This window comes from Eschrichtius robustus, chromosome 13, assembly GCF_028021215.1.
Source record: "Eschrichtius robustus isolate mEscRob2 chromosome 13, mEscRob2.pri, whole genome shotgun sequence".
NCBI classification, from domain to species: domain Eukaryota; kingdom Metazoa; phylum Chordata; class Mammalia; order Artiodactyla; family Eschrichtiidae; genus Eschrichtius; species Eschrichtius robustus.
Window position 1 is genome coordinate 39,721,925 of NC_090836.1, and position 24,306 is coordinate 39,746,230.

The 24,306-nt window shown below is 40.8% G+C and overlaps 1 protein-coding gene across 1 annotated transcript in view; it reads left to right on the top strand.

Moving 5' to 3' along the window:
- Positions 1-24,306, top strand: part of PCED1B (PC-esterase domain containing 1B) — a 146,026-nt gene that overhangs the window by 14,640 nt on the left and 107,080 nt on the right. Inside the window, exon 2 of the mRNA XM_068561409.1 lies at positions 7,637-7,715. The gene's annotated coding sequence lies outside the window, so the exon portion shown is untranslated. The remainder of the gene's footprint in view (positions 1-7,636; positions 7,716-24,306) is intronic.

Here is a 24,306-nt window from a genome sequence, read left to right on the forward strand (position 1 = left end):
CTGTTAATATCTTCTATATCCTTACTGATTTTTTATTTTTGGCTTGTCCTACCAGCTATTGAGAAAGATATGTTAATGCCTCCCACTGTGATGTTCATTTGAACATTTTCCCTTTTTGTTCTGTCCATTTTGGTTTGATTTATTTTGAAGCAATGCTACTGAGTGCATAGAGAAGGTGTAATATCTTCCTATTGGATAGCCCCATTTACAATTATAAACTGTCTGTCTTTATCTCTAATAATGTTACTTATCTTAAAGTTCACATTGGCTGATATTGATAGAGTTACACAAGCTTTTTTCATTGTTAGTTTTTGCTTGGTGTTATTTGTCTTTTCTTTTACATTAAACATTATTATTATATTTAAAGCATATGGGTGTTTTTTCAATCTAGTCTGACAATCATAGTCTTTTACTTCAAATTTAGTTCATTTACGTTCAGTATAATCTCTGACATAACTAGCTTTCTAGATAAAATTTTATTTTTCATTTTTTATTAGGCTCTTCCCTTTTATATTCCTTTTTTCTTTTTGTTTTATGTTCCTTTTCCCCTTTTTTTGCCTCTTTTAGATTATTCAAAATTTTTAAATTATTTAATGTTTTTATTCTAATAACTTACAAATAATACATTAGTTTCTTGTTCTGATAGTAGTTATCCTAGAGAATACAACACATAACCTTGATTGATTACAGAATTATACAAATTATTATTTTACCACTCCTCTGATATTATCAGACCCTTAAAACTTTTAAACTGTTTACCCTTCCTGACTTTTCTGCTCTTCCTGTTTTGCATTTTAGTTCTACATAGATTTTACTCTACGAAAAGAATTACATTTATTGTTTTGTACAGTCAATAGTAATTTATAAATACCCATATACTTACCCTTTTCAGTGTTTTTTATTCCTTCCTGCATAGTTTTTCAAAAATAAACTTGCTACGCAGCCACTATGTGAGTTAAGTATGCTGGTTTAAATATATTCGAGATAGAATTTTGATTAAATAATCACCAAAAATAGACTGTAAGTTTGGGTAAGACAACTTTAGTATCGAGGTCAAGCAGTAATACTGATTTTTCAATAAAGTCCTGAATTTACTCAGTCAAATTCAAACACTTACTGAATGGTGTTCTTCAGTTTTCAAAGAGCATTAACGTTCAGCTCTCAGTTGATACTGTTAATAACTTGATGGATAAGCCAAAAAGACAAAGAAGTGGGGATCATGGGAGGAAAGAGACTTGCCCACATTTACACACCTTACACTGAACCCAAGTCCCCTGATGCCTAGTTCAGGTCTTCAACTATCTGTATCAACTAGAAATACCTAAAATAACTCATCTGTCTATAAAGATAAGTGTGGGTATGGAAAATACATCCCTCAAAATACACAATTTAATTACAACTTCTTAAATGATCACCCTCTTCCTTCTTTTTATAGCTCTTAATCTAGATTTTTAAAACTCAAAACAGACATAAATATCTGCCTGTAGCAAACATAGTAAGTTTCCTCCCAGCTGGAAGCTCACATTAAAGCCACGCAGGAGTGAGGAAGGGGAAGCGAGATGGATTATATTATGTTTATTTTAGTCTTTCTGCTTAGTTTTTCTTTCCAGGCACTGGACTGAACTCAGTTTTCAGAACCAGAAATAAACACTGTTTATGTATCTGTATTTATTAATACTCTGCTTTTAGAAATTTTTAGGTACAATGGTTTCCAAGAGTATTTTGGGAACTTCTCACTGGTGATATCTAGATTGTATTCAGTGGAAAGTCAACAAACACATACCCCAAAGAGCCATTAATAAAATAAACTCTTGGAGTATATAAGGCTCTCCTACTCTTCTAGCAGAAGGCAGAACAGAACAGGTGATTACTAAGGTTAACTAACTGAATGAATGAATGAATGAAAAGAACCTCAGTACCTAGCTCTGTCTCCTCTGTTTACCCAAAGATTCTCTTGGCCCCATTCACAGGGATGGCAGTGGCACCGCTGAAGCAGCAGTTTACTTTCTGTTAAATTTATAGCAGAGGGAGAAAAGGGATGGAGACTCAGAAACCAGATTTTCATCCATGCTCCAAACACAGTGCTACTCGGTTTTGTGCCACAGCAGACAAGGTCCTGCCCCTCCGCAAGTGAGGCTTGCCCACTGCCACACTGTGAGGAGAAAACGTTTGGTCTGGAGTAGTGGTTGACATGCTTTGGGACACTTGTGTCTCCTCCCCAGTTCCTGTCTCTGAGGATTCCTGCTGTTCACAGCCTGTGCTGTAAAGGACAGGCCTAAGTGGCCCTGACCCCACCCCATGTCCACCTCGCCCCAGTCTGAATAGACCAGGAGCAGACTCATGGACAAGGACGATTAGACTCTCTCAAGAATTTGAGCCAAATGACAGAAACGACAAAGGATGGTTGTGGACTCCCTCTCAGAGCTCACGTCCAGTCTGGGCTGAGGTTGGCGCCAGTGCACGCCAAAGTCAAGTACAACCAAAGTTGCTTGAAAGCCAAATTATGAATAATCAGAGGAAGCCAAATCTTTAGAGGGAAGATATTAGATATGCTTAAAAATCAAGGAGAAGAGTCAAAAGAGAAAGAGTTAAAAAAAAAAAAAGAGAGAGAGAGAGAGACAGAGAATCAGAGAATAGAGACCCAGTGAAATTCTAGTTCCCAGCTCAGGTCACTATGAAGTCCAGCTGGACTTTGTTTCCTGCCTCTGGATGTCTGTAAGGTTGCCGGTTTTATCTTTACAGTTAACTCCTCTTTTTAATTTGAGTTAATTCGAGTGAGATTGGACTCCTAGCAACCAGCAATCTCTTGATAGATCCCTTCTCCCCAGGCACCCTGCTTTGCTGTGGCCCCTCTCTCTCCTGTGAGGAAAGAACACAATCTGAAAAACTTTCCCACTATCAAATTGTCTGACTTTTCCAGTAACATTTTAGAAAAGCAGTGCAGTGAGAAGGCAACAGTAGGCACTAAGGAATAACAATTCCCAGTATCATTTTGGGCATTGGTTGGAATATATTTTAGGAATCTTCCCAGAGCACCTTCTATTATCTCAGTAGCTAACCATTCTCTCTGCCTAAAAGGGCTACTTATCATTACACAGAAACCTTTCCCTATCCTCCCACACTCTGCGCCGCGCGCCCACACACGTAAAACTCTTCTATCAAATTGTAAGTGCCTGAGAATAGGGATTACGTCCCCACCATATTTGCATACTTAACACCTAAGGACACTGGCTGACACCTATAGCGTTCATTTGGATGGATACATGTCATATACATAAATTGAAAGAATATTCTTTCTCCACCTCTCTCGAATGTTTTTAGAATGTCGGAACTAATATTCAGATATTACCTTTTCAGAAATTTTGCTTTTCCCTTCTGCTACTCCATCTGGACTTCCACATGTCCTTAGACTTCCGTGAGCCCTACTAGAAAGCTTTGAAGAGCATGAGAAAGACGGGAAAGCAGTATTAGCCTTTATATAACCCAGGAAAAGAAGACTTAGAGGTGGCCCAGCCATAGTCACAAGGTCGTGATTAAAGGAGCCAATTTAGGCATCTGAAAGGGATTTTCTGAGCCAGCAAAACCTCCTGTTCCATCTGGGCACTCCCAACATCAGCCTGTAAATCCACAAGCCCACATCCATTACCTGCCAGTCATAAAGCTGACTTTCCAATGAGGACATTCAGCACATTTTCATCAATGCAGGTGTCAGTGCATAAACCCAGTGGCTCCAAAGGAAGGGCTACACTGTGCAATGTTCCACTCCTTCCTTGGAAAAGGAGCCATTCTCACAGACTTGACCTAAGGCCAATGAAGGATTATTAATAGAAACACTTGAATCCAGTACTATTCATAAACACTCTTTTAGAAAAATGATTTGCATGCATAAAAGACTGCTTTTTCTAACAATCATTAACATTTTATTCCCCTTTTCTGTGCCATTAAAGGCCAGAGTAATATTCAAAACACTCAAGAAAGTCATATATGGAAATAAAAGAAAACTATTTTGTGAGCATGTTTGGTTCTCTAGCATATTATGTGCTTGTCTTTTCTGGTACAATAATATGATTTATTTTATAAACATGCCAATTTTTACAGAATGAGTCATTGTTAATGTAGAAACCAGCTGAATCATCCATCCGTCTATTAATATACTTATTTTCCTTTTCTTTCTCTGTATGTTTATCATTATACTAAAAGGATATTAGGTATTCTCTTATTTAGGGTACTTCTCCCCTTTGGTTGTGTCATTTGGTTCACAAGTAATATGGTAAAGCTATCGTAAACTTTGTGATGGTTCAGATTTCTATTCATAATATTGAGTCAGAAACTTGAGTCATGTGAAATCCTCCAGTATCTCAAATCGGATGCCTCCCATACAAGAGGTAAACAGAGAGTCTGGAAAGGGTCAGATAGAAAGGAAATCTTTTCTGACCCTGAGAAAGGCCAATCAGACTTTGGATTCTGGTAATAGATCCATAGGAATTTACTTTTAAAGTTATTTGATCATCGTGTTTCAACAAATCTAAAGAATCTAGTTTATCCCATCTTAAAATATAATCACCCAGGATATTGAGTTCATTTTAATGTATTAATTTGTTAGGCACACCTCTTATTATTCATTCCAGACGTCTTCAAGGAAAAGAAATGTAGATAAGGAGAAATGAAATATTACGTGAAGCCAGACTATGATTTTAGGGAGGGAAAACATTAACTCAGAAGTCAAGAGAACTGAATGCTAGTCACTGAGGTATCACCAATGAGTTGAATGGCTCTGTCATTTATTTGGCTTTCTTCTGTCTCAGTCTCCCCTTCAGTAAAATGAGATTCTTCCCCTGACTGAAATCTCAGTCTAAGACTCATTGACCCTTTCCTTATTATTTACCTTTTGAGCCAAACTTGTGACACTAAACCGTCCCAATTATGCATTTAACAGTTTACTCTTCAGTCGCCATCACATATTAAATGCAATAATTACTATTAGCCACCTTAATATTTCCCATTCTAACTATATCAATGGAGAAAACTGTGAATCAAAGAGTTGGGTTTATTTTGCACCATTTTTAAGAGAATGCAGAGACATAATTTGTCATAGACAATAGCTCCTATCTAAGCCACTATGCTATTGACTTTCAGGTAATTCCCAAGAAACTAAATTGCTCTTGCCAAATTATCTTTTTGATGTATATGTGTTATAGACTCATAGCCTACCTGCTCACTAAAACGTGTGGTCTATCAAAATTGTATCTTAACATCATTAGCTTTTCAATACTAGAAATCATTTCAGTGCTTGGAAAAGTCTGATGAGCATGATTATATGTGGAGATTTTCAGATAGAATGTATCAGGGAATGTGAGTAGAATAGAGAGTTTTTGACAGGCTTTGCCATTTTTTTTTTGATGCAGTTTTATATTATGTCTCTATTTGTGATGGTAATAATAGTTGGTGGGAAAAAAATAGATCATTTGACCAATTCCCCTCCTCCTCCTCCCAGTACTGCATTGGAAAATTTTCTGATAAAATGAATGGTGATGTCAGAAGGAGGTTCTAGGTTTCCTTTCAGGGCCAACACCCTGTAGTAGTAGGTTGAACCATAAAATCACCAGTGTTGGTCAGAAATGATTGACAACTGGCAGTTTCATATGGCTCAAGCCAAAGAGCCTTGAATTTGAATTCCAGTCCTGAGACACACTTGCATGCCAGCTCAGGGCAGTTAATTAATTTCTGAGCCTTGGTTTGTGAAGTAGGAATAACACCTACCTTGTAGGGTTGATGCAAAGCTTAGCAATGTATAGAAACACTGTGTCTGGACATAGTAAACGTTCAAGAAACAGTTAACAGTACAATATTATAATCAAGTAAGTAACTTAGGGAGTTTTTTCACTTGCCCCTTAGCAATTTCTGCATATAAGGCAAAGGTGACGGTTGCTATGGTAGAGAGAAATGGAAAATGTTTGTTAGGCACGATTTTGAAAGCCCCAGTAGCTTTAAAAGGCTTTTCATTCCCATCCTGTATGCTCTGGTATGTCCTAGTAAGGTCACAGATAAAGTCTGACATATACGCAGTGGAGTATCTAAATAGGAAATGTACTGTAGCAAATCAAGAACAGAGTTTAAAAAAAGAAAAAGTCAAAGCACTGAGCAAACATTCTTAACTTTCGGCAGAGGAACTGGACTGCCTGAATCTCCATGACTCTTTGAGTTATTAATAGCGACTCATTTTGCTATATTCGGGGCAGTTATATATTTATATATCATGCAGCGTGTGTGAGGCTTTCAAGGCTCGATGGTCTTTTGAAAAATGTGTTACTCTGGAACAGAGCAGGGCAAGGAGGATACCATGTTGTCATCTGCGTCGCATCTACCAGGCTGTGCTCATTAAAGCCCGGGGACAAGCCGGGCGCTGCAGCAGTGCCTGGAACGCGGCTCTCCATCTGCTCGGCCAGAAGCCGTGATGAAGTCATGAGTTTCACAACAGTAGTAATTCGCAGCTATCTGTGACCATTTTAATAGCGAAGGTCTAGATTAGAAGGCTGTGTTTACATCCCGTGCAGGAGAACGCTTCCATGAATCATTCCCACAGTAACTTTTGGTCAAACCAATCAACCAAGTAATGAAAAACCAATCAGTTGGTCCTGGGGCTGAGATGAACAGGTCTCCACTTGCCTGATGCTTCTCGAATCTGAGACTGAATGGACCCTGATAAAAGAAATGGTCACATATTGAGGTATGGGGAAGTCATTCTGGCTTATACATGATTTAACTTAAACTTTAAACCAAAATAGACTGTTTGTGGCCTATCAAACATACATTGCACATCTGCTTTAATTACCAAAGAAAACGGCACACTGACCAGAAGTAAAGAATGTCCGTGCTAAAACTTAAGATTAAACGCCCCTCTTCCTGGGATGCAATGCTGGTACTCCTTTGATGATAAGACTCCTTTCCCAGGTGCCAAGGCCATACTGACTCACTCACTGTGTACGTTCTGGTTTTTTTTTTTTTTGAAACACTGTAGAAATGTAATCCTGACTTGTTTAATGTTCTTTTTTCTGACAAGATATAAACCTGTGCTGAAAACCCTCCTTCTCCAGAGCAGTTTCTCAGAGTAATCTGGAAAGTGGGCTTCCGGGCTAGTCCTCAGTTTGGCTCAAATAAAACTCTTTTCTGTTCTTATCATTGATTATGTATTGATTATTTTTGTTGACAATTCCCACCCCCATGCACACAGCCTCCCCTCCCCTGTCCTCCTAGCAAGCCAGGGCGCTGCAACCTGTACCCACACACACACTCAAAACCCTAAGAGAGCAGTGAGTCCGGGGAGCTTTGGAAACTCCTGAAGAGCATCTGTAAACAAACTGTAATTTAGAAAATGTCTATTTTTGGCATATGTTTATTTTGTCATTGTCACTGCTCCATTATGTGACTTCCATCAGTGACCCTGACAGCTCATTTGCATCAAGAGCAGTGAAACACTTTCATTTGTCCATTTCCACTGACTGGAGGTTTTAGTTAATTATCACTTCCTGACAGCCTGAAGGTCAGACTGTTTCCTTTTGTTTCACACGGCAGTTAATCCCCTCATTAAGGGTGATGGAAAATGAATAATTAAACTTATGCCATTTTCATATTTCAGGTAATGAGACGCCCTAAGATCCCAGAGGTACCATATGAGAAGTCTGGAACGTGTTGAGGACTCCACTTCCTGCAAACATGTGAGTTTCTCTCTTCTGGTTTCATGGTAAAGCAGGTTCAGCTAAGGTTCTTCCCCTAAACAAAAACAGCTTTGCCACTCACTAGCTGTATAACTTGGGGAAAGGCAACTCACCTTTGGAAATGAAAGATTTTCTCATTGTAAAATGGAGAGAATAATACCCAACTTAGAGAACTGTTGCGAGCATTAAATGCATGAATGAAGGGTACACGCAAGAGGGCCTGCCACATGGTAAGAGCTCAGTCAATGTAAATGAATTATGTTATCACTTTCATTATCACCCTGGGCGAGTCATCTTCTGAATGTTTTGGTTATCAGGCCTCCGCCAAACATCTACTTGCAGAGACCTTGCTCATACCTGGGTCAAAAGTTCACTTTGACCCACTGGGGCAAGGATTAAGGTTAAATTGTGTTAGGCTCTGGAGAAAAAACCCAGGTCTTAAGTAATTCAACTTTTACTCATCCCCTTCTAATTACTCTAAAAAGATTGGGAGAGGGAGGGAGGGAGAAGGTGGTAAAAAGTAGATGGGACCCAGAAGACCACACCTGGTGAAAGAAGGTGCCTCTGGCCCTTCCTGGGGTTCTCCATCTCCCTGGAAGCTGGCTCACCCTGCACCTCCTAGTCTCCTTCTGTTGAGACTAGTCAGGGGGCCACCTTTGTACTTTGACTCCTGTCTCACCAGAGCATGTTTTAGGGGGCCTTTAAGCTTTTTTTTTTTTTTTTTTAAATGCATCCTCTTTATTTATTTATTTATTTATTTATTTATTTATGGCTGTGTTGGGTCTTCGTTTCTGTGCGAGGGCTTTCTCTAGTTGCAGCAAGCGGGGGCCACTCTTCATCGCAGTGCGCGGGCCTCTCACTATCGTGGCCTCTCTTGTTGCGGAGCACAGGCTCCAGACGCGCAGGCTCAGTAGTTGTGGCTCACGGGCCCAGTCGCTCCGCAGCATGTTGGATTTTCCCAGACCAGGGCTCGAGCCCGTGTCCCCTGCATTGGCAGGCAGATTCTTAACCACTGCGCCACCAGGGAAGCCCCCCTTAAGCTTTTAAGTGCTGACTAAAAGTGGACTCAGCCCTGCAAAGGAAATCGCGGCCCCATGAGGGAATACTTCCGAGTCTAATGTGGTCATTTTTGCTCTGTCAGGCAGCGGACTGTACAAGGTAAGGATAGTGCCCTTCAAGATGCAGAGTTCTCGGAAAGCTCCACAGAGGAAGGGGGGGGGGGGTCTCCGCTGGGTTTTGAAAAACTGGTAGGATTCAAATGCCAGAGAAAAGGAGGGAAGATGTTCCAAGTCAGTAAGGAGAATGAGCAAAGTGGGAAGGGTCTGGGACGTGCCTGGAACTGGGAATCTTCCCAGAGACAGGACCGCGGACTATGTAAGGGAGTAACGATAGCTGGGCTGCTCAGATAGACGTGAACCAGTGAGGAAGTGTCCCAGGGTTGAGTCAAGGCTTTAGACTTTATCCTGCAGTCAGTACAGACATGGGAGGGTGGAAGCAAAGTGTGTCGTGCTGCGCATGTGCAATGGGTGGGGCTCGACCTGGTGGGAGGAGCCTAGGGCCTGAGGTAAGGGAGACCTGGGAATGAAAAAGGAAAGTGAGATGCCCTGGGATGCTTATATGATTATTTGCAAAGGGGGTGGAAACCGTTGCTCGACACTGAATTCGAAAATGTATTTTGTCAATGCTTTACCCAAAATTGTCATTCAGTAAATCCTGTTCGGATTTTTGTAGGAAAAATATTTTGGTCCTTTAAAAAAGGTTCGAGTAAGAAGCAGCTTTAAAACTGCTTCTGGAAGAATAAAGGTCACAAGGGGAAAGTGAGTGGAGCATGGGTGATTGAAAGAGTGACAAAGTACTGGTGTCTTTTGAAAGAACTTACCGAGTTGGTGCTTTAATGTGACAAGTACAATCTCGTAGCCATTTCATGCGCTTGTCAATGTTGGAACGTATATCTTCCCGTAAAGAGTAGAAAAATATCCTAACAATGATGCAGTTAGCAAGTTTTATCATTTTTAATTGAAAAACTATGAGAGTTAGAAAATTAAATCTGGAAGAGAACTTAGGTATCCTTTTACAGAAGGGGAAACAGGACCAGAGGGTAACCTACCACAGAAAGCCACCCAGCTGCGTGTGCCAGACCCATTGCTCAAGGTAACTGCTTTGATGCCTGGTCAGCTCTTTCTGCTTTGCTGCATGAATCCCCAAAGACCATTTTATTGCCCATGTAGAAGAGTTGGTGCTTTCCATTTTCTCTTTCTAAAGTCAAGAACTGTTTCATTGCATAAATTCCTCACATTTCTCCTTACTGCACAATTTTTTCCTGTTTTTGGAATTAAGTCTAACTGCTAGGTACTCCTTGTGTTGAAAATACCTTAACTTACGGGGGAGAGTTGCATAGTGGGAAGGAAAGTGGGTTCGTATGGGACACTGCTCTGGCCAGCCCACTCGACGGGTGTTTGAGGAAAGGCAAAGTCACAAAGCATCAGGAAACCGCTGGCTCTGTACTCACCTGTGCCCATGCTGACTGTCATCCCAGTTCCTTGAGGGGAGGCATGAAACCTCCTGCTGGGGGGTCACAGGGGTCACTCGCTGCCCCCTCCCCTCTGTGTGAGTCTCATTACCATTCTCGGTGCGGGGTAGGAGGGTAAGATGATTCTAGTACCAATTCCAACGTGGGGTGGGGTTTCCCACACGGCCAAGCAATTCTCAGCCACCATCTAGGGGTCCTACAACTCATCTCAGTTCTGACTTCTGACCCTATTTGCCTGGAGATAGCATCAGATCCCACAGGCTAAGGGCTCAGTCCTACAAGACTTCCCCCCGCCACCGCCTCCTCTTCTTCAGACACCAGTCACAGGTCCAGATTGTCAGCTGGGCTTCTGACACACCGGCTGTAGATTGGAGCTTCCAACTACCTGCTCCTTGGGTTCGATTCATTTGCTAAAGTGGCTTACGGAACTCAGAGAAACATTTTACTTACCAGATTACCAGTTTATTATAAAAGGATATAACTCAGGAACAGCCAGCTGGAAGAGATGCATAGGGCAAGGTGTGGGGAAAGAGCGCAGACTTTCCATGCCCTCCCCGAGGCTGCCACTCTCCCCTAATCTCCACGTGTTTACCCACTTGGCAGCTCTTCCCCCCCTCCCCGACTACTATTTTTATATGAGTAGGCTTTTATGTTATGGAGGCTTCCTCATGTATCATGATCAATTATTAACTCCACTTCTAGCCCCTCTCCCCTCTCTAGAGAACTGGGGGCCAGGCTAAAAATTCCAAGCTTCTGCTCATGGCTTGGTCTTTCTGGTAACCAGCCCCATCCAGGAGCCATCCAGGAGCCCACCCAGAGTCACCACATTAGAAATAAAGGTGCTCCTAGGGCTCATGTCACTTAAGAATTTACAAGGGTTTGAGGATCCCTGTGTCAGGGATGGGATCAAACATATATTTCTTATTAAAAATCACAATATGACAGGGCCCCTCCCCTGACCTCGCAGAAGCCTTGGTTTCCTACAGGGCACCCATCAGCCTCAAAATTTCTCATTCTCCACCTTTCTTAGAAGAAATTTAAAGAAAAAGTAAATTCCTCCTGTCAGAGCATGCTTTTTTTCTTTCTCCTCCAACCTTTTTCTTTGTGTCTCGGGCCCTGGCCCTCATCCAGGTGGAATGGCATTTCCCCACCGTGGCAAATGCACTTCAGGGCCCACAGCCTCCTCTGCATGGCACCCTCTCCCCCAGATCTGCTTCTCTCTGTGTGTTAAGAACCACACTGGGTAGCCAGTGTCATGGCCTGGCCTCAGGCACAGGAAGTCCAGGTCACCGGAAGCTGTGAGCTTAATTAACAGAAGCTCAGAGAGTCGTGTTTTATTAAAGTGTGCATAGGGCAAGAGCATGTGCGATCGAGAGTCTTTTGAAAGGCCATAATTTTTAGCACAACCCAGTGAAGTACCCAAGCAGTGTGTTTTCATGAGTGTGTAGTTGCATTCAACACAGGCCGATGAGGAGATCTCTCTGGATGTCTGGCTTGATGATATTTCCATCTGAAAAGTGGGTCAAATAGAAATATAGTGATAGGTGGTAGGTTTCTTAAACAAATTCTGTTTTTCACATAATATAAATGTCAACTTTTTCTGTAAACTTTAAAATTTTCAGAATTAGCTAGAACTTTGAAACTTTTTCTTTTACGTCCATCTTAAATTTTTGACGTTTAGCTCATTAAACCCTTATTCTTTGGTATTACCATGTTTCTGTTCTGTGGATTTCCTGCTGGCCATGAATGGTGAGGCTAGTTGGGTCTTCTTTTCTTTTTTATAAATTTATTTGTTTATTTATTTATTTATTTTTGGCCGCATTGGGTCTTTGTTGTTGCGCGCGGGCTTTCTCAACTTGTATGGAGCGGGGGCTACTCTTGGTTGTGGTGCACGGGCTCTAGGCGCACGGGCTTCAGTAGTTGTGGCGCACGGGCTTCAGTAGTTGTGGCTCGCGGGCCCTAGAGTGCAGGTTCAGTAGCTGTGGCACACGGGCTTAGTTGCTCCGCGGCACGTGGGATCTTCCCAGACCAGGGATCAAACCCGTGTCCCCTGCATTGGCAGGCGGATTCTTAACCATTGCGCCACCAGGGAAATCCTAGTTGGATCTTCTAATTCCAGGCATTCATCTCATTTCCTCTTTCTTTCTGTCGCTGTTTCTTACGATTCTCTAACTTTGGAGTCACCTGGTGCTGCCTTACATTGCCTAGCAAAGGTTGAGTTGATTCTTCATTCAGTCATTCATAGGATGTGTTGGATGCCAACTGTATGCCAGGAATGTTCTAGGTGCTGAGGAAATCATGGTGAATAAAGATATCCCTGCCCTCATGGAGTTTACATTCCAGTCGAGCAGACAAGCAATTATCAAATGATCAAATGATCATACAATAAGCATATAATTAAAATAGTGACAAATGGGATAAAGGAAAAAATATGGATAATAAGTTAAGACCTAATTTCCAGTGGTTATAATTTTATCCTTTGGGATTCTCTCCATGGAAATCTATTTAAACTGCTGTTTTTTTTTTTTTTTAAACAAAATTGATGATGAAAATTAAACAAAATAAATGTAAATCTTACAAACATTTATTCATTATGTAGAACGGTAATGGCCATTTTTCATTTTCTGCCCAGTACTCCTTCCTCTTTCTTATGGTAACAAAGACCATTCCAGTTCTGAGAGATGGTCACATGATCCAAAAGAGGACTATTTGAATCCTTCTCCAGGATTTTTCTAAGGGGAGCCACTGGGAAGGTTTTCCCCTTGGTCGTGGAGGGGAGGATATGCGAGTTTGGGATGCTGTTCTCCATGCCCGTCCTCTTCTCCCTGCAAACTCTCCACTAGCACCTCTGAACTCAGACAGAGTGAAGCCAGTCTGTGGAGAGAGGCAGAGATTAGAGACAAAGAGAATCCCAGAGAGGGGTTCCTGGCTTTGGACCAATCTTCTGTGGCTTTTTCCATCGAGACATAAAAACTCCTATTTCCAGCTTAAGTGAATTTGAGTCCATTTTTGCCACTTGCTAATGACGAGTCCACATTAATACAGAAAGCAAGCACTTCATGTTGTAACAGTTTCTTAGGGTGGTTGGGCTGCCGGGGCATATCTTCCAATGAATCCACTGAAGTTCTGATTTTCTTCCTTAATCTCCTTGAAGCAAATTTTCTGTACACAAAGTACCCAAATTCTTTGTTTGAAGTCAGTGGGAGGAAGGGGGTGACATCAGTTTTGGTAATGAAGTCTTCATTGCTGATTCATATTCATGAGAGATTCCTGAAGTTCTCATTGGAGAACTCTGGGCCAAGTGTCATAAGTCAAAGGAGTTACCATATTGCATCACATGAAGAGGCTGGGGATCTCGCTGGGATCGGAGTCTCACCCATCTCCACAGAACACTGTCCTGCTTTTCCCGGCCAGCTCTATGGGACAGCATAGCAAATGTTCTGCTCTAGGAGGAAGGAGGTTGTTCTCTCTTCTCCCAATAGGAAAAGTTGGGAACAGATAGGTGGCAGCCCTTGGGGCCCCAATTTAAGAAGACATGTGGGGGAAAACTTGTTGAGGTTTTGACCATTGTCCCAGAAGAAGGAGAGGGTGCAATGGATGGAAGTTAAAGCACCAGGGAGGGCCATGGCATGGCCCTGACATCAGCTTGGGCAGAGAGACCAGTTTCCAGCAGGTGGCAGCAATGGCAGCAGAGGCTTCTTCCTTCAGTGGAGGTGGCTCAGGGATTAGTCATTGGAGTCACCAGCCTGGGGTCAGCATCCCACACATTAACTGGTTCCTCAGGGATGGGTTCAGATACAGTGTCCCCTAAAAGAGAAAATTGGTGGAAGAGTATATTTTCACTCCTCAAAACTATTTTACATGCAGGTGACACTCCTGAATCAGAAAAAGAGGGCCAATTACAAGCTAGGTGTCCTCATGAAAGGCATTTATTTAAACTCTCTAAACTTCAGCTTTCTCATATATAAATAGAAATACAAATAATAACTACCATTTAAACTCTCTAAACCTCAGCTTTCTCATACGTAAATAGAAATAAAAATAATCACTACCTTATAGGATTGTTGGAGGACCAAATGAGAATATGACAGAAGGAAGTGCTGTCCTGATACCAGCAAGCACTCAGGAAATGGTGGGAGATGCACAGCCAGCAACTGAACTGTTGAGAAGGTTACCACCCAGGAGTGTAGAACTCGCGGACTTGCAAGGTGATGAGGAATCCAGGATGGAGAAGTGGGTGAGCATTGCTTTCTCCAGTCGAGAACACTGAGATCCATTGCTGGAGTGGGCTCTGGATGGGAGTAAGGGCCCATGAGAGGGAGAGTAGCTCAAACACTCCTGAGCTTCTCAGGAGCTGATCCATAGACACTAAACAAGGACCTAAGACAAAAGAATTAGGGTCCTTTGTGTACAGAAATTTTGCTTCAAGGAGATTAAGGAAGAAAATCAGAACTTCAGTGGGTTCATTGGAACATATGACCTGGCAGCCAGGCCACCCTAAGGAACTTTTGCATGAAGTGCTTACTTTCTGTATTAATGTGGACTCATCAATAGCAAGTGGCAAAATGGGCTCAAACTCACTCAAGCTGAAAGCAGGAATTTCAAGTCTCCTGTATCTGAACCATGGAAAAAGCCACAGAAGACTGGTCCAAAGCTAGGAACCCCCACTTTGGGATTCTCTTTGTCAAGAATCTGAGTGGAAGGCAAAATAACGGGGTTAATGAAGAACAACAGATCTTTCCCAAGGACTTCCTCTCCCAAGATCTTTGGTACTCTCTACATTCCTGTTCAGAGACTGTTTGGAAGTGACACATGTTCCAAATGTGCCTTGGATTCCCCTTTTCCCCATGTCTTCGCCAGGCCTGGATGTTATCAATTTTTTACTTTTTCCTAATCTGATAAATCAAGCTGTAGTTTAATTTCCATTTTCCTGACTACTGGTGAGACTGAGGCTCTTTTCATATGTTTATTGGCCATTTGTATTTCCTCTTAGGTTTCCATTACTTGACTTTTACAACAGAATGGAATCATCTTTAGAATCAGTCCTGTTATTTCATCTCTGTTTTCTTCTCTTCTTCAAACTTTGTGCCTCCGATTAATCTATTTAATTTTAGTAGTGTATAACATGTCAAGGCACACACAGACTTTTTCTTCCTTTGGCAGATTTCTGATAACAGGTAGAATTCTTTCATTTGTTGGATTCATTGCCATTCAGACATTGAAATGAAAACTAAAATAAACTTTCCAGCTTGCCTTTTTTTTTTTTTTTTTTTTTTTTTTGGAAATTACAGCCATTATAATGTCTACCAAGCATTTGTGTTCATATGAAAACAAATATTTTAACAATTTCATATTAACAAACATTAAGCCAGAAAAAGCAAAAGGCAAAAGTATGTGCATAATATGATCTCAAATATGTAAATAATATACATAGAAAAAAGACTAGAAGAAAATATTCTAAAATATTAACAGGATTGCTTCTCGTTGGGAAGATTATGTTTTTAAAAAAATCATGGTTTGCACTATTTCCCAAATGCTCTATAATTCACATACATTATTTCCTTTTTTTTTTTTTTTGGCTGCACCATGCAGCACACAGCATCTCAGTTCCCCGACCAGGGATCAAACCCATGCCTCCTGCAGTGGAAGTATGCAGTCCTAACCACTGGACCACCAGGGAATTCCCACGTACATTATTTCTATAACAAATGTTATTGAAATCTTTTAAACAATCCATATGTTCTGATTAATTGCTAGAAATTTTCAACCTCTGCCTGATTTTATTAATTCCAGAAAAAGATAATAAATCAAGTGAGCCAGAATTTCCACAAGAAGGGGAAGCTAGAAAAGAAAGCAAATATATTACAATTTTGTTCCAGGATCTGAGTCCTGATGGAGAAATCCCCCAGTTGTCGAGCTGTACTGAAATTCCATTAACGTCATCACACTCCTCTCAATGGTACACCAGAAACTTACAGAGGGCTCTGCTGGTAGCAGGGGGTTACAGAATCTCTTAACCACTTGGGTACCCATCTTCAGAGTCCCTAGAAGAGCTGGATCAGGGCCACCTCAATATGTGAAAATTTCTTCCATTAAGTCACAGACCATAGGAAGGATTCTGAAGACAATGAGGAGAAATAACCGGGAGCTCTGCTTCTGGCTCACTGTTCCCTTCATCCTCAGGAATTCAGTTTTAACCTAGAAAGGCAGCACTCTTAAACCGTCGATGTGTGGTTCCGCCTTTCTGTCCCCAGCCCTTCTGAGCACGGCCTCCTCCTGCTATAGCGTCGCCTCTGCGTGCCCGCTGCCATGGTGACCTCCAGCTTGCCTTTAATGTCCATTTAAATTATTCTAGGTTGAATAAAAATCACCTACTTGATAGTACTTTATATTTTTGCACTTTCTACAGAACAGAATTGGAGGCAGAGTACTGTAAAACGAAGTTTCAAAAGGTTTAGAGTACTAGATTTGGGATTTTAAAATTCCTGTTTGCATCATTCTACCAATTTCTGTGTTACTTTCATCAAATCATTTCCGTTTCTCTCTCTAAATGGGGGCAAGGAAGGGGTTGAGCTATATCAGTGATTCTCAACTCTGGCTATACATTAGTTACCTGAAAAACTTTGAACCATACTGATGCCTACCCCCAGGCCAGGTAAATGGGAATCTCTGGGAATGGGATCTATGCATCAGTATTTTTATTAAGAGCCCCAGGTGATTTTGATGTGCAGCCAGGAATGGGAATCACTAAACTTGATGGTCTTGCATATCCCTTCTAGCAAACATTTCTCTGATCCTAAAACATATTGAGATTTGATCAGTGTATGGAACTCTTGAGTGACTTTTAACCTAGTAAAATGGAGATTCTACTTTATTTTTCCACATAATGCAATGGAGTTTAGAACTGGCTTAAATAGATGGCTTGAAGGATATTTGCTAGTGGCTGAAATTGTTCATGAATCCTCTTGCTTTTCCCAGTCCTCTTACGGTGTTCGTGTCTCTAAATGAATTATTACTCTGGACTTTTGTTGAGCTAAAAAGTAGGTAAACATGCAGTCATGTTCATAGCAATGTTATTCACGATAGCTAAAACATGGAAGCAACCCAAATGTCCATCAAGAGACGAATGGATAAGCAAAATGTGGTATATACATATAATGGAATATTATTCAGCCTTATAAAGGAAGGAAATTCTTTTTTTTTTTAATATTTCCCATCTATCCTCCTTTCCTGTCCTTTTTTTTTTTTAAATTTATTTATGTATTTATATATTTATTTTTGCCTGTGTTGGGTCTTCGTTTCCGTGCGAGGGCTTTCTCTAGTTGCAGCAAGCGGGGGCCACTCTTCATCGCAGGGCACGGGCCCCTCACTGTCGCGGCCTCTCCCGTTGCGGGGCACAGGCTCCAGATGCACAGGCTCAGTAGTTGTGGCTCACGGGCCCAGTTGCTCCGCGGCATGTGGGATCCTCCCAGACCAGGGCTCGAACCCGTGTCCCCTGCATTGGCAGGCAGCTCTCAACCACTGCGCCACCAGGGAAGCCCCAAAGGAAGGAAATTCTAACATATGTTACAGTATGGATGAACCTTGAGGACATACACCATATGAAACGTCAGTCATAAAAAGAAAAGTACTGTATGATTCCACTTATATGAAGTACTTAGAATATTAATTAAAACCATAGAGGCAGAAAGTAGCATCGTGGTTGCCAGGGGCTAGTGGTGTTGGGGGCGGGAAGAGTTATTGTTTAATGGGTACAGAGTTTCAGTTTTGCAAGATGAAAAGGGTTCTGTGGGTGGATGGTACTGTTGGTTGCACAACATGATGGATGTATTTAACGCCTCTCAACTGCACACTTAAAAATGATTAAGATGGTAAATGTTATGTACATGTGTATTTTACCACAATAAAAAACATTTTTTAAGTAGATGAACAAAGAGAGAGAAAAGAATGAACAATCTATCATGTAAATGACTGATTCAGAGGACAGCCAACAATCACTTCTGTCCCCACCTGGTTGAGTTTAGAGTGTGTAATGCGAGTTTTGCAGGCATGGTTGTCAGTGCAGAGGGAAGTCCAGTGGTTGCATTGAGACTGACTTCAATAAACGATTTTTCATTCAGTCAATAGACATTCAACCAATCACTTAATTATGAATTGCAAGCACATTTCACCCAGGAAGGATTGGGTAACAGGTTGTAGTTGACAAGGACAACGTGTCCGGCATAGGATCTGACCCAACTTTACTAACAAAATATTGTATCTCTCTACACAAGGAACTTTGAGTATGACTAGGGAGACAAGACCCTTAAGACACAAAGACACTCCATCACACTCTTATTGCCTGGTAGAGAATATAAACGTAAGAGAAGGAGCCTCACGTTGAAAGTCAAGTGAGAAAGGTTTCGGGAGGCCTCTGCGTCAGGATGTGAGAGCATAATCAATGCAAGGGTATGATTCTCCTTGAGAAGCTGCTTTGATCATGAAAACATGAACTTCATTTTTAGATCAAACGAGCATTTTCTTTCAGGTAATTATTGATCAGGTTGTTCTCTGCCAAGTCAATAACCAACACATAGCAGAGGTTGGTCCAATGTGAAGTTTGATTTCCCAGGCTACAGTTTCAGGGAAACGTGGGGTCAGAGCACCAAAGGTTTGAGCTCTTCAGCTCAAAAAATCATATGCAGCATGAAAGAATGTGCTGGTGTTCTTTGAAGTTTAACTTATATAACTTCAAATTTCAAAGAGAAATACATTTTTCTTCCCACTGAATTCAGTTGCTTTAGAAGTAGTCTGATTTTTTTGGTTTTTTTTGATAATTAAATTTTGGTAAAACTGAAGAGTCCATTTAACATTTGGGTTATCTTAGTAATATAAACCCAGGGACACTGTGAACCTCATATATTGAGCCACAAGGACACAAAGATGAAGATGGTATCACACTGCCCTGGAAGGGCTCATGCTCTAGGGAGAACCAAGTCCCACAAGAAAGAGCGTTGTGGAGGACCGCCTCTTAAATGCTTCAACACGTGTCTGCTCTCTTTTTATGATAGGAGGAACATCACTATGGTTTTCACTGACCCTCAGAAGAAATAAATGTTTATTAGATTTTTATTTATGTGTCTATATATTTTTTCAAATTTTAAAAATTTAAGTATAGTTGATTTACAATATTTCGGTTATACAGCTAAGTGATTCAGTTATACATATATATATTGCTTTTCAGATTCTTTTTCATTATTGGTTATTACAAGACATTGAATATAGTTCCCTGTGCTATACAGTAGGTCCTCGCTGCTTATCCACTTTATACACAGTAGTGTGTATCTGTTAATCACAAATTCCTAATTTTCCCTCCCTTCTACCCTTTCCCTTTTGGTAACTGTAAGTTTGTTTTCTATGTCAGTGAGTCTATTTCTGTTTTTATTAATATGCCTATTTATAAATTTTTAAATTGTGGTAAGATGCACATAACATAAAATTTATCATTCTAACCATTTTTAAGTGTACGGTTTAGTGGTATTAAGGACATTCACATTGTTGTGCAGCCGCCGCCACCATCCATCCACATAACCCTTTTCATTTTGCAAAACTAAAACTCTGCATCCATTCAGCAATAACTCCCCACTCCCCCTTCCTCAGCTTCTGGCAACCACCATCCTACTTTCTGTCTCCATGAATCTGACTCGTCCGGGAACCTCATATTAGTGGAATCATTCAGTATTTGTCCTTTCATGACTGATTTATTTCACTCAGTGTAGTGTCCTCAAGGTCGAGTTTCTTTTAGAGAGCTAATACTTTCAAGTCTCACAAACACTCAACTGTACTTGTTCTAGCTGAGGTGCCCCAGCGTATCTACAGATCTTATTAGAAAGCTGCTTCTCTCAGCGGTAAAGGGAACTGATAAGGTGTCATTCCACGCGTAGTTGAAGGAAACTGGCGTCACTCAGGAATTGTCTGAACCCATCCAAGGCTCTGTGAGCTCTCAAAAGCCCCAGCACTGTTCTTAATAACTGTTTGCGGAGGTCGTGAAGCTCTTCCACAAGGCGGGGCGGGGAAGGCAGCCGCCTGACTCAGAGCTGCAACGCCAGACCCCAGCCCACACGGCTCTGCGCTTGATTACGGGTGTGTTATAACCATCTGGTATGTAGGTTTAGCATTGAGAGAATCAGGCTCCCATGTCACATGTTGCTATTATTTTATTTAACACTTGTTATGTGGCCAACACTGCACCAAGCCCAGCATAAACCTGGGATTATTCGATAGTCTCTGTCTGTTATACAAGGGGCACTTCTGCTACAGGGGATCGATTCCTCCAATCCACTGAATAGTAACCTTATTTCCTAACGCCTTTCAAATACAGTCTTGATTGTTTAAATTCCAAACAGAATTTTTTTTAAGTGCTATTTCAGTAAGAGTCTCGAGGCACATTTCACTATAGTTCATTAGCTTTCTGTCTCGCAGGAAAATGTATCCCTCCATATTCCATGGTGTTAGTGCAGAAAATGAAGCAACTGTTTCTACCCACTATATCCCTTGTGGTTTCTATTTAACAAAACAGTTAATTTTGGCTGAAGGTTTATTTGTGATTTTGATCACAATCTATGTATTACTTTAGCAAATAGAAATTTGTGTTTTCTTCATAGAAAAGCCATTTCTGGGGTACGTTACTTTACCAGAATACCTTCCAATGTTGTAATCCTTTAGCCGAAACTTTGTACGGTCCCATTATTTGCAAATATTTATAACAGACATAATGCTTGCTTTTCTCTTACGCCCTTTAAAAGATTCCCCATTCTCTGGGCTCCAGGGAGGACTGGAATATTCAAGTGCTTGCTCCCTTCAACTGGGAGACTTAAGTTTCATTTCTACAGTAGAGAACCTCAATCTTCAGTGAGCTTCTTGGGCAGGAGATAGTCATTGATCTGCCCCTGGCACATCCTCCTGCCCTGCTGGGTACAAAACCAGGTGGAAATTCCTTTCTCTTTCTCTTAACTAATATTCCCCCACTCTTGGTACATTTGTCTTTACAGTCTTTTACTGAAAACTGGCAAATAGAACTAGCTTTCTTTAAAACCACACACAGTCCCCTCCTAATTATATGGGATGTCTTATTCATTCCATAAGTGAATGTTTTTATGACCGGTTTAGGTCTCTGGAATGTACTAAGAGGAATCAGACAGAGTGCTTGTCCTGAAAGAGTGGGGAGAGGATGTCTATTCCATTATTATAATGCAAGTCAGGACATAATACGTGGAAAAGAGAAGGCTGTGGGAAGTCAGAAGACGGGAATATCTCTGAATTTAGGATCCACAGGTGAGAAGTGAAAATAACCGACTTGAACACATACTATGTATCAGGCACTGTGTTAGGCAGCTTCCATAAATTATCTAGTTCAATCCTTACACCCCTTGTATGAATAGGCATTTTTACCCCCAATTTAGAAGTGAGGACACCAAGACTTGTCCAAGTATGATTGTTTGCTCAGCTTTTATCCTTTTCATCACACTAATCCATGCTGGTGACACTTCCTGCTTCATGTCCTCCCCTGACCCTGATCCCACTCCCAAAAAAGAAGAAGAAATATTGGAAAGCTTCAGACAGTCAACTTTTACCAGGTTTGAATTGCCTTCTCATTGGCATCAGAAATTCGCGGGACATATAGGCAGAGGAATGCACGTGCTCAAAGGATAGCCAAAAATGGAATTTTTTTTAAGAATGTGGTTTTGAGAGTCATATATTTTATTTTTTTTTAAGAAAAGAAGTATTACTTTATTTTATTTTATTTTTACAGTACTATTTGTTTCCTTTATTTAAAGTGTATTTTTAAAAATAAGTCTATAGAGAAGGGCTTTATTTATTTATTTATTTATCTAAATTTTTATTGGCGTATAGTTGATTTACAATGTTGCGTTAGTTTCAGGTGTACAGCAAAGTGAATCAGTTATACATGATCATATATCTGCTCTTTTTTTTTTAGATTCTTTTCCCATATAGGCCAATACAGAGTACTGAGTAGAGTTTCCTGTGCTATACAACTGGTTCTTATTAGTTATCTATTTTATACATAGTAGTGTGTATATGTCAATCCCAATGCCCCAATTTATCCCTCCCCCCATCTTATCCCCTGGTAACCATAAGTTTGTTTTCTACATCTGTGACTCTACTTCTGTTTTGTAAATAAGTTCATTTGTACCGTTTTTTTAGATTCCACATATAAGCAATATCATGACATTTGTCTTTCTGTGTCTGACTTACTTCACTCATTATGACAATCTCTAGGTCCATCCATGTTGCCGCAAATGGCATCATTTTGTTCTTTTTATGACCTAGTAATATTCCGTTGTATATATGTACCACATCTTCTTTATCCATTCCTCTGTCAATGGACATTTAAGTTGATTCTATGTCCTGGCTGTTGTAAATAGTGCTGCAAGGAACATTGGGGTGCATGTATCTTTTCAAATTATGGTTTTCTCTGGATATATGCCCAGGAGTGGGACCAAAGGATCATATGGTAGCTCTATTTTTAGTTTTTTAAGAAACCGCCATTCTATTCTCCATAATGGTTGTACTAATTTACATTCCCACCAACAGTGTAGGAAGGTTCCCTTTTCTCCACACCTTCTCCAGCGTTTATTGTTTGTAGATTTTTTGATGATGGCTATTCTGACTGGTGGGAGGTGATACCTCACTGTAGTTTTGACTTGCATTTCTCTAAAAATTAGTGGTGTTGAGCATCTTTTCATGTGCTTTTTGGCCACATGTATGTCTTCTTTGGAGAAATGTCTGTTTAGATCTTCTGCCCATTTTTTGATTGGGTTATTTGTTTTTTTGACACTGAACTGCATGAGCTGTTCGTTTATTTTGGAGATTAATCCCTTGTCGGTTTCTTCGTTTGCAGATATTTTCTCCCATTCTGAGGGTTGTCTTTTTGTTTTGTTTACGGTTTCCTTTGCTGCGCAAAAGCTTTTAAGTTTAATTAAATCCCATTTGTTTATTTTTGTTTTTATTTTCATTACTCTAGGAGGTGAATCAAAAAAGATCTTGCTGCAATTTATGTCAAAGAGTGTTCTGCCTGTTTTCCTCTAAGAGTTTTATAGTGTCCGGCCTTACATTTAGGTCTTTAATCCATTTGGAGTTTATTTTTGTGTATGGTGTTAGGGAGTGTTCTAACTTCATTCTTTTACATGTAGCTGTCCAGTTTTCCCAGCACCACTTATTGAAGAGACCATTGAGAAACACACTGAGAAAGCCCTTTGTATGTTTGCATAATTCTCTCTTCTCCTGTGATTCCAATTACAAGGGAAAAAACTAAGTTTGAGTCTTTGGTAATTTACTGAAGATTTGTTGGGTGTAGGAAGAGACACAAAGCCACAATAAAGAGAGGGGCACACTTCTGTAGAGAGAGCAGCTATCAAAATTCAGATTCAGAACACCTCCCTGAGTGCCCACCATGCACCATTACAGTTGAGTCTTGTCTTCTACCATTTCTCTTCATAGCAAATCCGGGAGGTAGATGCTGATCTCCTCCAGTAGACACATGACAGAACTGAGGCTCAGATAAATAGTAAGTGATGAACTTAGATTCACCCTCGGGCCCTCTGTCTCCACATGCAGCCTCTGACTTAGAAGCAGAGATCTAGGCAGAAGCTTTTCAGCTAATTACAATGTGACCATCAAAACTGGAAATGCAGCTTCCTCCAGACTCTGGTTTGTCTAGAGACAGAGAATATTGCCCCGGGAACAGATCTGTGTCAGACTCATAAGATATATGCACACACCTCGATTCTAGCTCAAAATTACATTGTCCTAGGTTAGCAATGGCTGCCTCTCTGCAACTCCTGCTATCACTTGACCTGTAGAACTTTCTCAAGAAAAAGCAAATGTCCCTATCTCAGAAGGCTTAAGGTTGCTGCCACCAAGCCCTCCAGCTACAGCAGGAATGGAGGCTCCTGTTACCAGGGACTGCCACCAAGTGACAGGCCTGAGGGTAAGCCTTTTAATTTTATTTTTATTTATGGCTGTGTTGGGTCTTCATTTCTGTGCGAGGGCTTTCTCCAG